The sequence below is a fragment of the Prionailurus viverrinus genome, chromosome X (assembly GCF_022837055.1).
Source record: "Prionailurus viverrinus isolate Anna chromosome X, UM_Priviv_1.0, whole genome shotgun sequence".
NCBI classification, from domain to species: Eukaryota; Metazoa; Chordata; class Mammalia; order Carnivora; family Felidae; genus Prionailurus; species Prionailurus viverrinus.
Window position 1 is genome coordinate 37,806,740 of NC_062579.1, and position 14,924 is coordinate 37,821,663.

At 45.1% G+C, this 14,924-nt stretch overlaps 1 protein-coding gene and 1 pseudogene across 5 annotated transcripts in view; one reads left to right on the plus strand and one right to left on the minus strand.

Moving 5' to 3' along the window:
- Positions 1-2,571: 2,571 nt before the first annotated feature.
- Positions 2,572-14,924, plus strand: part of JADE3 (jade family PHD finger 3) — a 135,781-nt gene continuing 123,428 nt past the window's right edge. For 2 of the 5 annotated variants that reach the window (XR_007148983.1, XM_047844252.1), the window contains exon 1: positions 2,924-3,037. The gene's annotated coding sequence lies outside the window, so the exon portion shown is untranslated. Of the gene's footprint in view, positions 2,591-2,923; positions 3,038-5,429; positions 5,488-14,924 lie in introns of those variants that run through there. The other 3 variants (XM_047844253.1, XM_047844255.1, XM_047844254.1) reach the window with 3 other exon arrangements.
- Positions 11,277-11,773, minus strand: LOC125157488 (60S ribosomal protein L12-like; annotated as a pseudogene).

Consider the following 14,924-nt stretch of genomic DNA (forward strand, 5'->3'; position numbering starts at 1 on the left):
TAACAAGTTGTGTTTGAGCCATCAGACCTCTATAGAAAAAAATATGAATCTCGACCTCATTAAGTTCACATTTTATAGCAAAATTCAAAATGAATCATGGATTTAAAAGTAAAGTATACAACTACAACACTTTTAGAAGGAAATAGAAGAGAAAATTTGTGGAACTTGGTGCTAGGCAAAAAATTTCTTAGACACGACACGGAAAGGACAATACGTATATGCAGACATTGAGGGGTGCCTAGGTGGCTCACTGGGTTAAACATCCATCTTGGGCTCAGGTCATGATCTCATGGTTCGTGGGTTCGAGCCCCGCGTCAGGCTCCGTGCTGACCATTCAGAGCCTGGAGCCTGCTTCAGATTCTGTGTCTCCCTGTCTCTCTGACCCTCCCCTACTCGCACTCTGTCTCTCTCTCAAAAATAAATAAACATTAAAAAAATTAAAAATAAACGCAGAAGTTGGACTTCGATAAAATGAAAAATTTGGGGCTGCAAAATCCCTTAAGAAGATAAAAAGACCGCTACAGACTGGGGGAAAAATTGCGAACCATGTATCTGACAGAGAACTTGTATCTAGAATATATAGAGAGAATTCTCAAAATTTAACAGTAAGAAGCAAACAATACAATCAGAAAATAGAAAAAAGCCATAAACGGACATTGCACCAACGAGGATATACAGATGGCCAATAAGAACATGAAAAAATGTCAACATCATTAGGGAAGTGCAATTGAAAACAAAGAGAGATCACTAGACACCCATTAGAACGGCTAAAATAAAATTATAGTGACAATACCAAATGCTGGCAAAGATGTGGAGATACTGGATCTCTCACACATTGCTGGTGGGAATGTAAAATGGTACAGACAGTCTAGAAAATGCTGGCAGTTTCTTGTAACGCTAACCTTACGCTTAGCATCTGACCCAGCAATTGCACTCTGGGACATTTGTCGCAGAAAAAGGAAAACTTATGTTTACACAAAAAACTACATGACTGTTCATAGCAGTTTTATTCTTAATAGGCAAAAATTGGAAACTATCCAAATGTTCTTCAACGGGTGAAAAAACGCACCGTAAACACTGTAGAACACCAAAGCATAACAACACTGCTAGTTAGCAGGGAAAAGGAATCAACTATTGATACAGGCAGCAACCTGGGTGGATCTCAAGGCAATTATGCTGAATGAAGAAAAGCCAATTTCAAAAGGCATGATTCCATTTCCATATTCTTGAAATAACAAAATTATAGAGATGGGGAACATGTTAGAGGTTGCCAGGGGTTTAGGGTAGGTGAAGGAGGGGACTGTGACTATGTTGTGTAGCAGGAAGAATTTTTGTTGTGGAGGAACAGTTGATTGTGGTGGTTACACAAATCTACACATGATAAAATTGTGTAGTAGTATATACACAGACACAGAAATTAGTGCATGTAAAACTGGTGAAATCTGAATAAGGTCTGTGGATTGTCCCAATGTCAATATCTTGGTTATGTAAGATATTAGCACTGGGGGAAACTAGGTGAAGAGTACATGGGTCTGTCCTGTAATATTTTTACAGATCCTGTGGATCTATCATTATTTCAAAATGAGTTAATAAGACAAGGTAAATCTGGAGGACAATGAATGTTTTAGAACTCACACATTTGTGTATTATGAAACGGAATTACAGCTTTACTATGTAAGTCAGACAAAATACAGGAGAGCCTACATTTTTGTCTAGCCAAGAAATGTAAATGAAAATGACAATAGGAGTTCATGGTAATTGTACATGGTCCATTTCCAAACCCAGATAGGAAAACCATAAAGGGTTTGTTGCTTAAACATCTGTATGAGTTAGGATTCCACCAGAGAAGCCAACCAATAAAACATTTTACACACACACACACACACACACACACACACACACACATTATTTATTTATTCATTCATTCATTCAAAGATATTGGCTTACACGACTGTGAGGCTGGCTAAGCAAATCCAAAATCTGTAGGGCATGCAGTCAGAAAGGAATGATCGGGCCCACCCAGATTATCCAGGATAATCTCCCTCACTTTAAATCAACCGATCAGGGGCTTTAGTTACATCAGCAAAATATCTTCACAGCAACACGTAGATTAATGTTTGATTGAATAAGTGGGGCGGTAGCCTAACCACGTTGACACCTCAGAAAGCCACACAGCATCACAGACCATTTGTGCTGGCAATTGAATAAATTTATTCTGTTCCTAGCCACCCTGGCTTTATTATTATAGGTAATTCAAGCGCAAACAACTTAAATCAACAGTGGCCCACAATGAGTTTTATACATGAGGGTCCACTTACAGAACTTTAGAGTTGAAAGGGGCCATGAAAGGCTTAGTTTGTATTTCAGCACAGCCAGGGCACCTCCCCATCGTCCTCTCGGGCACTTATCCGGGCTGAGGCTCCCCCCAGGCAGCAGCGCGCCCAGCAGGAGCAGAGAGGAACCCACCTGGAGCACGACGCCGCGGGTGCGGGAGCACTCAGGGGGCGGAGCCTCGAGGCGCGCGGCGGTGGCGACGGCGCCCAGCCCGCCAGAAGAGCGCGCGGCGGGCGGACGGCGGGGAGCCAGTCGGGTAGGGCGAGCGCGGCCGGCGGTTGGGGTGGGGGGGTGATTGGGGGGGGTTGGAAGGAAGGGGAAGAGGCGGAGCGTGGGAGCGCACAGTGTCAGGAATACAATAGTGCTCCGCGCCGCTTCAGCCGCCGCCGCCACCGCCGCCGCTGCCGCCGCCGCCGCCGCTGCCGCCGCCGCCGCCCAACCGCCGGCCCAACGCTGAGGCCTGACGGGCCGGGCTGGCGAGGGCCGAGGGCGGGAGCTGAAGCGCAGGGGGCGGCCCGGGCGGATCAGGCGGCGGGGCGGGGGGCGGGGGTGGGGAGGAGATTAGGGGGCAGGTGCGAGGGAGGGGAGAGAAGAAAGCGAGCGGTTAGGGGGGCGGTTACCACCCCTACCGGACTCGCCCGGCACATTGCCGGGCCCGAGTGTGGAGCCGGGAAGGAAAGAGCCGCGACCTAGCTGCGCGAAGGTAGGCGCCACCGGAGCCGGACGCGGGGCGAGCGGGGCTGGGGGCGTCGCGCCGGGTGGGCAGCGGGAGTGGCGGCCTCGGGGAGTGGAAGCGGGCGCCGCGGAGCGCGGCGTCCCGGCCCAGCCTCGCAGCGTTCCGGGGCGCCCCGGCCCCACATCGCGGTCGCTCCGGCGTCCCCGGCGTCTCCGGGCCGAGAGCGTGTGTGGGCTGGGGTAAAGTGCCCGCCGGCCCCTCAGTCGGCCGGGGGAGCGCCGGGTGGCCGACGCGGGGGGCGGGGGGCGGGGGGCGGACGCCGGAGCTCGGGCTCGGCTACGGCTCCGCTCGGGCAGGAATTGAGCGCCATAACTGTTGCGGCCGTTTTCTCCGGTGCCCCCTCCCGGCGCCCCCTCCCTCTCTGTGCTCTACCCGGTCTCGGGGCTCCCGGGGTCAGCCCCGCGGCGGGAGGACCTGCTCTGCGGGCCGCCCCGGGGCCGCGCCCCTGGCTGTTTCGGTGTTGGGGGGCGTGCGGAACCGAGTGCTTGGCGAGGGGGGCCGGGCGGCTCGGGGGAGTCCGGGTGCCCCCGGAGCAGGAGCGTGAGCGCCCCGCGGGCTAGCGAACTTTCCCTCCCCCTCCCGTCATTGTTCGGGCGCTGCCGGTCCGGGGCCGCGGCGACCGCCGAGCGCCGGGCGGTCCGGGGGGGAGGGGGGTGGTGGGAAAAGCGGGAGGGCTTTGCGAATCTTACGGGAAAATTTTCCCACCGCTGGGCACGGCAAAGTTAACTTTTCTCCAGCGATCGAGTTGGTTTTATTCCCTCGGCCGTGGGGCGATCGATTTAAAAAGAGAGAGAGAGAGTGAGAGCGTGCCTCCCTCCAATCTTTTTCTCTCGCTTTTCAGAGCCACGGCTTCGGTGAAGTCTGGCTTTAAGTTGCGCAGGGCAACCTGCGTTTATTATTTGTGAGAAGCAGAGGTGTGTGTGTGTGGGGGGGGTGGGATCTCGAGTGAGTGACCGTAATGGTGGTATGTGAAGGCATGTTTAAAAGTTGGTATCATTGTGTAGCCCTGGGACATATGTAGTTCCCAGGCATTTGGCAAGAAACTTGTTTGGCCGCTTCTCTGACTTTCTGAGTTGCTAGGAAATCATGCCCTCAGATGTGCGCAAGGTTTTTTGATGTGAGAACCGTTTATCTGTGAAACTGAGGATGGGATCCCCGCCCCCCCCCCCCCCCCACTCCGGACGCCGTCTGATTGTATAAGAAATCAAAACCGTGTTGGTGGTGATTTCAGTGGCCTGGAGGGAAGAGCGACCTCATTCTCTGTATTCAGTCCGGTAAAGATAACTGTCTACTTCTCTCTAAACTCGGAAAGTAATGGAAAATAATTTAGGTAAAGACTGGTTGCACAACATCTTGGCTCAGTTTAAGCAACTCAGAATCCACTTTCCCAGAGTAGTTCTCTTAAATACCTTCCCTGAAGCCACTTCTTGCCAGCCTGGGGATGGGGGTGAGGGTGAGAAAGGAGTCGGTCTGAACAAAGCATTGTGTTTTATTTAATTTAATATTTTCATAACATCTGTAAACAATGGGAATGTGGATCCCTGCCTCTGTACCCTTTGAATACCTAGTTTTCATGCTTTTATAGCATCATGTGATTACTCTCCGGATAAGTGAAAATAGATTTTTTTTTCTTTTTTGTTTAGCCTAGGAGCATTTTACCTCTATAACATCGTTTTCTTTTTTCGTTTAAAGTGAGCTCTGAGCTGAAATACTCGAATCGTAAACGATAATACCTCTCTTCAAAGGGGTGAAGGGATTACATGAGATTTTTGGGATGCGCTTCTCAGTATTAGCTACCATCATTGCCACATTTTCTTTAGCTGTGCTCTTCTCTACAATTTTGTTTGCTAGAGAAGAGTTCTTAACCCAGTATCTTTGCCTGGAAACCGCTCCTTGCATTTTTCATCCAATCAGTTCTGGGATACTCTGGGATGCAGGTCTGGTTCTAGAACCCACACGTTGTCTCCCTCCTTTCTGAGTCATGTTGCTGTGCCTTGGCAGTGTGAGGAGTGCCTTCTCACTTTGAGTAGCCTGTGAATCTTGGTCACAGGTAAGAGAAAGTGGAGAAGGGCCTTCCACTCCTTCCTGAGGTGTTTGTGATCAGCTGTGAGAGCCAGGAGTAACGTGGAAGCAGCCTTAGGGGTGCCTGTGTTCCCCCTTCTGGCCTGTGGATGAGGTTCTGAGAAGGACAAGTTATGACGCAGAGCTCTCAAAGTTGAGACACATGGGTTAGTGAAAGTAAAAATAAAGAACAAACGATGTGAGGCTGGTAGGTTGGGTGTGATCCTCTCTTTTGATAATGCTTGTCTTTTCCCTCCCTTGTGTTCCACCAACCATAACAATCCATTTCTCTCCTCAGCTACACCAGTCTATTTCGTCTTTTTGCCCACTACTTTGAGGTCTGACTGGAAAACTAGGCAAGTATTTTGGGGGACGTTGGGGGAGGCAGGAGGCACCGGGTGTTTGTAAAGGCATGGCATTACAGAGGTCTCTTAATAAGCCTTGATCAGGGATACAGAGGTCCTATTATCATAGGACATAATGCATCTACCTCCTCATGGAGGTTATACAAAACAGGATCTATCTGAGGAGGGTAGAGATCATATGCTGGCTTACATTAAAAAAAAAAAAAGTCTCAGGGTGCCTGCATGGCTCAGTCAGTTGAATATCCAATCTTGATTTCGGCTCAGGTTATGATCCCAGGGTTGTGGGCTCAAGCCCAGCATTGGACTTTGTGCTGAGAGTGGAGCCTGCTTAAGATTCTCTCCCTCCTCCTCCCCATGTCTCCCTCTCCTCTCCCCCTCCCCCTCTCCCCCCTCTGCCTCCCCCCTCCCCCTCCCCTCTCTGCCTCCCCCTCCCCCCTCTCCCTCCCTCTCCCCTCTCCCTCCCTCTCCCCTCTCCCTCCCTCTCCCCTTCCTAATTACCCCCCCTCAAATAAAGTTTAAAAACTTTTAAGAAAAATCTCATCAAGGAATAACTTACCTCACCTTATAGGTGAGGGGTGAGTGTTGGGTGACACCCACCTGGCACTCTTCTGAAGTGGCTAATATGAGGACACTTGAGTGGTTTAGAAGTTTCTCACTTGTTCAGTTACAGTGGCTGGGAAAGCTGAACCATTCTGGTTTGTGGGGGAGAGTCTAGGATGAATGGGTAAAAATAATTAGTGAATAAAAAGGTGCTAGCAAATGCTCATTGGAGACCAAGTAACTACCACATTGAGTTTTCTGTTTTCTGAAATACTTGTGACTCCTCTATGGTTATTTTTGCTTCCTGCCTGTAGGTCTCTCCATAGACAATAGCAGTAAAGCTCTTATCATCAAAACTGCCTCTGTGGTTCTCTTGGGGGACAGAAAGAAGGGTCCTGGGAAGAATTTGCCTGACCCCATGGCTAAGCTTGGGAAAAGTAACTCAGAAGGCAGTCAACTGAAGAAAGTATGTAGGGTGCCTGGTATGGGGAAATGGTACTGAGGTTTTGACCAACAGGAGATACCCATGTGTTCATTAATACTGTTTAAGCAGTAAATAATTTAATCTCCATCACAACACAGAGGCCATAGCTGAGCTCTGCTACCCAAGGAGTTCCTTGTCCGTTGATGTTGGCTGACAGGCAAGGAAATCCAAGCCTGGAATGTGCTTTTTGGAATAGCTGACAAGAGAATATGGTATCAGCATGGCCAGTACACCAGCCAGACCTTGTGTGTTGGAGTCTCCTGGGACAGTTCTTCTTATTTGATTTTAAAAGCTTCTTATTTTGATTATAATTACAGAAATATTGCAAGAATAGTACAAAGAACTCCTGTATTCCCTTTACCCAAGGTCACTAATTATTACTAGTTCACTCCCACTTGCTTTATCATTTGTTCTTTCTTTTTCTAAACCATCTGAAAGTAACCATTGCCAGATTAGCACTTGTCAAGGGCATCCTGTCCTGAAGGGTGGCTCAAGTGTAGCAGTGGAGTATAGCAGAACTTTGGTGGTGATGCAGGGCCCCAGAGGTAGAGGGGTTAGCTGTAAAGGGCATATGTGTAAGTCAGGTGAAATCAATGTATGGTGCTACATATAGAAATCATTATCAGTTGTAAAAATGGTTATGATAAACTCTACTTTTGTCATCCTTCATGTCAAGTTTGTTGCCAACTATGCCAAACTTCAAAATTGTTATGAAAATCCACTCCACCACTCCAACTTTGCAGCCGTAATGTATTCTCCAACATTTTCATTTAATTCGTTCAGCAAATGTGTATTAAGTGCCTACTCTTTGCTAGGGGTATAAGAGGTGAAAGACAACTCATCCCACTGAGAGTTCAACATCCAATGTAAAGGAAGAAGGAAATCTATGGGGGGGGGGGGCGGGCGGGGGCGGGCGGGCGGAATTCGGTTGAAGGAGTTTACAGGAAGTGCTTAAATACCAGACTCGTTAAGGATCTGAAGAGTAGATACCTGGGAGTAGAATGTGAAGATCCATCTTCTCTGAGGCTTGCTGCTCTTAGATAACAAGGTTCATGATTGGGGAAGCCTTTGGTGGTGTATACAGCACAGGCTATGGGTTCAGGCCAACTTGGATTTGAATCTGCCACTTGATCTTGGCCGGTACTTCTCTGTGCCTCAGTTTCTTCATCTGCCTAACCACATCTCCAAGGTAATAATTAATTGAGGTCAAAATTGCTCTGTAAACATTCATTTTATCTTCCCCCCGCAAGAAATGCAGTATGTGAGGAAATAGCATGAGCAGTATTAGGTATTAAAGTGGGATGCAGGGGAGTGTTTCTATTTTTCCTACAAATATATATGTAATTGCTAATTGTACTGAGAGCTATGATGAAGATCACTATAAGGGATAATAACAACAGTAGCTATGATTTGTTGACCATTGCCTGTGTACTGAGCACTGTACTAAGGTACTTAATATAGTATATCTCTGTGAGGTATGAGGCAAAGCTAACTTGCCCACGGTCACACAGCAAGTAAGAGGTAGAATGCTTTTGTAAGGGAGACTAGCAAGGTTCCCTGGACCCTGAATAATGAGCAGGAATAAGCAAGGCAAAAGGGAGGAGGGATTGCCAGGCCAAGGGAACACCAGGTGTTGTGAGGGCACTGAGGTGGGAGAGAGATGTGGAGAGGATCCACAGAGGTTTGGCTAGGACCTGGGGAAAGAGAGATGAAGTAGGCAGGGGGAGATTGACAGGGCCTTATGGGACCTCATTAAGCAGCTTGTATTTTATTCCAAGGGCAACGGGAGGCTGCTGGAAGGTGTTTTCCACCTTAAACCATACGGGGTGTGTTGGGGGGGGGGGGTGGTGTGGTGGTGTGGTGTGTGTAATCCAGAAAAACATCTAGTGAGGCTTAAACAAAAGTAGCCTATAAGTCATTTCCCCTTCAGTGTCCCACTTTGTGATCCAGTGGAAGCAGTGTTTCTGGCCCAAATGTGTAGATCTTAAGCAGTTTCTACTGCCCACCATTAACATGGCTAAAAAGAGTTGCTGTGATGCTAGAAGAAGCTGGTCCTGCAGAATGTTTCTAGAAGGTTTAATTAGGTTTATATATCTGATGCTTTTTAGGCTGCAGTAAGGGAGGTCTTTCAGCTTTCACTGAGCCCTGTCAAATGGGGAAAAAAGTAAAATTGGGAGAAGTCATTCCTGGAAACCTGAGTTGCGTTAGAAATGGAACTATTGAGTATAAGACTTTGGTTTAAATATATCATGATAAAGATGCTTCAGTGACTAAATGGAAATTTTTAATGCTTTTTGTTTTTTTGGTGTGTGCCATCTGTGATGGCAGACAGCACATTTGTGAGAATCTGGGAAGACTTAGACATTTTTTCAGTACTTATATATTTATTTATTCTCGTCCAGGTACTGCAGGTTTTTCTGTTTGAAACTATTTCTTTTGTGCAGAATCAACTTCGCAGGAGGAAAACCAGTGTTCTCTTCCCCTTTCCATATGTACCAGACTGCAAACATACTTACTTTGAAGTAGCCTGTGTCAGTTAGCTTTTGGGGTCAGGGAGGGTGGTTGGCTGATCTAGGTTGGCCTTGCTCACACATCTGGTGCTTGTCAGGCCGGTTGGTCTAGGAGGCCCTAAGCAAGGATGGCTCATCTCCACTCCAAATGGTCCCTCCTTCGGCTGGCTGGTCTGGATGGGTTAACATCGTGGTCTCAAAGGCACAAAGGGTAGCCAGCAAGAGCAAGCTCCAGTGTACAAGCACTTCTCTTGTGTCTGCTTGTGTCATATTTGGTATTGTCCCATCAGCCAAAGTAGGGAAGTGCTTCCTTGGCTAAGCCCAGAGTCATAGTGGGAGGGAGCCATCTAAAGGTGCAAACACCAGGTGCCTGGGTTCCTCAGTTGGTTAAGCATCCGATTCTTGATTTTGGCTCCGATTCTTGATTTCAGCTCCGGTCATGATCTCACAGTTTGTGAGTTCAAGCCCTGCATGGGGTTCTATACTGACAGTGTGGAGCCTGCATGGGATTCTCTCTCTGTCCCTCCCCTGCTCATGCTAGCTCTCTGTCTGTCTCTCTTTCTAAATAAATAAATAAACTTATAAAATTAAAGGTGCAAATTCAAGGAGATGCAAAAAAAAAATGGAGGCCATTACTTAAGTAATGCAAAATAATTATTAATGTAACATCTTTTCCTTTGATAAATCTTGTTAAACACTCATTTCTAAATGTACTGTATTCTTGAGATTAAGTAATGCAATTGGGCCATCTTCTCTTCTACTGAGTGTGGAGCTGAGTGGTGTTTTTTTCCAGAAGGAAGTGTGCTCTGGATGTAAATATTCTTGTGAATGGCTTGACTGCTCACTGATTTTGTGTAGCTATTAACAAAGGAATTCATGGGTTTTCTCAACCTCCTGTTCAAGTTTTATCACAAAAACTTAGTGTACTAGGCTGTACTGCATTTTGTAGTCAAGCAAAAGGATAGTTAATTGGAAATCCATCACTACCTGAAAGATGAGAGAAACATTTGCAGCCTTTCCTTATAACCTGTATGTGATTTATAGTTTTTACCTGAGAAGAAATCCTTATTTGGGCATTATAATAAAGACAAAGGATTCCCTCTAGGTGTGTTTCATTTGGTCAAGATTTTAAAGTCTTCTGGGGTGCCGGGGTGGCTCAGTCGTTGAAGCTTCCAACTTCGGCTCAGGCCATGATCTCGAGGTTCCTGGGTCCGAGCCCCCTATCGGGCTCTTTGCTGACAGCTCAGAACCTGGAGCCTGCTTCGGATTCTGTGTGTCTCTTTCTCTGTCTCTGCCCGTCCCCCGCTTGTGCGCTTGCATATTCTCTCTCTCTCTCTCTCTCTCTCTTTCTCTCTCTCTCTCTCAAAAAGTAAATACTTAAAAAAAGACTTTAAAGTCTTCCCTGTGGTTGTAGTGAAGAATCCAGTATTGTGCTGTGAAGTGAGTGGTCAGTGACCAGCAGTTTGGGGCATTAGCCTTTGGCCTTTGCTTGTGAAGTTTTCTGAAGTAACTAACACCTTTCACATAACTGAAATAGGCTTTGCAACCAGCTTGTGGCCTGAAATATATTACATGAAAATGCAGCTAGACCCTAGGAAGCATGTGTGGGAAACTGAGGAGAAGGCTCACTTTGTATATCTTAGCGATGTACATTCCTCCAGAAAATTGCCTGGTGATAGAATCTTAGCTTCCTTTCTTTCCTCCTAGGATAAAAATAAAAAATGGAAAATCCCTGACATTTTAAAAGTCAGTGACTTGAAAATAGCCATCAAAATTATAAATGCCTGTATCATTTGACCCAGCAAACACATCGAAGAATTTATTCAACAATTATTTGCATATTACTTGGAGTGTTGCTTATGATAGCGAAATATTAGTAATATTCTAAGTATTGAGCAAGGCTTGGTTATTACACTGATAGTAGAATATTACACTGATATTGCATGATCTCTAAGATGTACAAACTTAAGAAAAACAGGAAATGGAAGAGTGTGTATTGTATGCTGCCATTTGTGATAGCTACTGGGGCAATAATATGTGCTGTATAATATGTACATTTTTTCTTACTTGGATAAAATATTTCTGGAAAAGTGTTCAAGATACTGATAGCTTTAGGGCATATAGAGCCAGGGTAGAGGGTTGGAAGAAGATTCTCCACTGCATAAACTTTTGTATATACCTTTTGACTTTTTTTTTCTTTTTGGCTGTCAAATGATCCTTTATTGAAATATTTTCCTTTGTGGTCCTTAACTAGCTGGGCATTCCACTGAACCATTATTGGTGTTATCTGTGATATCATGAGGGTGGCAGCCGTCAACCTTGTAGACCACAGATTGGGGAGTCCCCAGGATCTCTTTCATGGTTCCAGAGAGTTCTCTGGCTAAAGATCAGTGCCGCATCTGTTGGGCAAGGTTGACAGTCTCATCAAAAGTGATATTTCTACTGTGCTTGATGTTTTTCTGCTTCTTTCTGTCTCTTGGCAGTTCCTGAAAGGCTTTGATAATCAGGGCAGAGGAAGAAGGTACCACTTCAGTCTGAGCCTGTCTGTTCTGAATGGTCATTTTCAGTGTAATCCTCAGACCCTTCCAATCTCTGGTTGCCTTGGCAATGTCATTACCAACGTTTTTTGGAGACAGAACCAGGGACCAATTTTTGCAGCCAGGACAGACATGGCACTGACTTCCCCACCTGTGCACCTTAGGTATACAACTTTGATCTTGTTGGGGTCGAACTTAGGAGGCATCGTGGAGGTGGCCTATAACCCAGATTTGGGAGGACCAAAGAGAGTTGCACCTTCCCCTCCTCTAAGGTGAAAGTCAGAAGTACCTTTTGAATTTTAAGCCGTGTGAATACATTACCCCATTTTAAAAACCAAATACATTTATTTTGAAAAGAGATGATATATGGTGATGGTGATGTGAACTTCCATGGACTCCCACCCAACAGCTATGGCTGTTAAAAAATATATATATATGTATCCAGTCAGTTTTGTCTCATAGAAATGCCTCAGAATTTCAGAATATCACTTCTGAATTTTTAGCTAAAGTCCTGCATTTTCCAGAATTTCGTACGAGTGGAATCATACAATACATAGCCTTTTTCGGTCTGGCTTCTTTTACTTGATTCATCCATTTTATGTGAACTAATAGCCTGTTCCTTTTTATCCCTGAATAGTATTCCAATTGTACGGATGCCCCACAGTTCGTACAGTTACCTGTTGAAGGACAACTTGGCTGCTTCCAGTTTCTTGGTGATTATGAATAAAGCTGCAGTAAATATTAGCATACAGATTTTTTTGTGTGAAACATAAGTTTTCAGTTCATTTGGGTAAATACCTAGGAGTGGGACTGCTGAGTTTTTATGAGAAACTGTCAAACTGTCTTCCAAAGTGGTTCTACCATTTTGCATTCCCACCAGATTAGGTGTGTGTCAAGTTTCATCTTCCTGCATATGGATGTCCAGGGGTTCCAGAACACTTGTTGAAAAGTCTATCCGTTCTCCATTAATACTGCTTTTGCACCTGTGTCAGAAATGTGACTATGCTTGTGTGGGTCTATTTCTGGGCTCTCTATGCTGTTGCATTGATCGGTGTGTCCATTATTGTGCTATTGCCACACTGTCTTGATTACTGTTGCTTTTTGGTAAGTCTTAAAATTAGGTAACACGAGTACTCTTACTTTTTTCTTCTCTCCCAAAAGTGTAGTGGTGAGAGAGGACATCCTCAAGTTGTTCCAATCTTGAAAACCATTCCATCTCTCACCATTAAGTACGATGTTAGCTGTATGTTTTTAAAATATATATACCCTATTGTGCTGAAAAGAGTTACCATAGCAGTCCTGATGCTGCTTGCTATCTTTAGCAGGCCTCACAAGATTGGCCCTTGCCTGGCGTCTTGAAAATTGGCTTTTCAATCATTTTGAAAATAAAATCTTACACTCAACCTTCATTTGTTACTTTTCCAGTGTTCTTCATTTCTTTATGCTAATCTAAGCTCCTACCTTAATCATAATTTTCTGCCTGAAGAATTTTTCCTTAATGTTTCTTTTGTGCCAGGTCTGCTGACAGTATATTCTTTGCTTTTGAGAGTCTTTCTTTGTTTCTTCACTTCTGAAGGACACTTTTGTGGGATATGGAATTCTGGGTTGACAGTTCTTTTCCTTTGCAACGTATTACTCTACCGTTGCCTTGCTTGCATGGTTTCTGATAAATCGGCTGTAATTTTTGTCCTGTTTCTCCATGTGGTTAATGTGTCTTTTTTTCCTCTGACTGCCTTCAGGCTCTTTGTCTTTGCCTAGATATGGCTTTTTAAAATTTCATCATATTTATCCTTCTTGGTGTTCCTCTGAGCTTCTTGTATCTGTGGATTGTTGTCTGTCACTGATTTTGGAGAGTTCTCAGTCATTATTTTTTCACATCATTCTTGTGTTCAATTTTCTCTTTTTTTTTTTTATTCCTCTGGAATTCCAGTTTACAAGTATGTTATGATGTTTGATATTTTCCCACAGTTCTTACATGCCATGTTCTAATTTTTCACTCTCTTGTCTCTTTTTATTTTAATTTTTATTGATCTGACCAATAAACTCGATCGTTATGCTCACAGATTCTTTCCTTGGCTGTGTCTAATCTCCTGTTGAGCATGTTGGGTTTTTTGTCCTTTTTTTGAGCATGTTGGTTTTTTTTTTAACTTTTTTTTTTTTATTTCTAGCATTTCGATTTCTTTCTTATCCTTTCTTTTTGCTGAAATTACTCATCTAGACTTGCATGTTGCCTACCGTGCAACTCTACCATTAGAGTCTTTAATATATTAATCATGATTCTTTTAAATTTCATTCCAGATAGTCCCAACATCTGTATTCATATTGAGTCTAAATTTGATGATTGCTTTGTCACTTGGAATATTTCCTTGCCTTTTACTATGCCTCATAATAAAAAGCTGAACATGGCTGAAAAGCTGTTGAAAGCTGTTGAAACTGAACATGGGCAGGAGATACTGAGGTAAATATTTGATATGTTTGGAGAAGAACACAGGTGTCCTTCTGCTAGGCCTTTAGTGTGGAGATTTGAGTTAATCGAGTCAGGAGTTGGCTTGTATTTGATGTTTGTTTTTGGTAGGCCACCAGAGATTTCTGACTCCTCTAGTGATACCTTCTTTTTGACTCCGGCTTGGCTTTGGGGTTTTCCTTTGTGCTGTTTCCCAAGAGCTATCTCTCCTAGCCCTCCCAGTTGTATTCCACTGTTACTAACCACATAGCTGGTTTGGCAGGTGGTGGCAGGGGGGAGGAGGAAGTTTTCTGATGACTGGATGAAACCTCAGACTTAGGCAGGTATTGGAACCTGGGTCTTGAGTATGTCCTTTACAAGAATTCCTGCTCGCCCTCCAGGGGTGAAGCTTCTTTTTCTTTTTCCTGTCTTCCTCTTCCCCAGCTGCAATTGAGTGTCCTGAAGCCAAGGGTTTCAAGCCCTTCCCCCTACAGATTAAGCCTTTTGTTCTGTACTGGAGATAAAGGAAAGGGGTCTGGGTGGATTTCACAGTGGGTGTTGTTTTCCTCAGCCAACCAGCACCAGGATGGGAGCTTTGTCTGGGATTCCCCTGATTCTTTCTCTAAGAGCCTGGTGGGATTCCTGTAGGAAAAACTTGTAAGAGGATGGGAATTCCTCCGCCCCGTGTGGAACCCAGGAGCTTCATACTCTCATGACATCCCATACTCTGGCCTTCGGTAACTTGTTAGAATTTCTGGTTTAATCTTCCTACCAGTTTACATGCCCAGATCCTGTGTCTTCCTGCAGGCATCTGTCTCTTCAGATATCCGGATGGTGATAGGTCTGAGAAGAGTCATTGGTTTTTCAGTTTGTCTAGCTTCTTTCTCATAATGGTGAGAATGACGGTTTTCCAG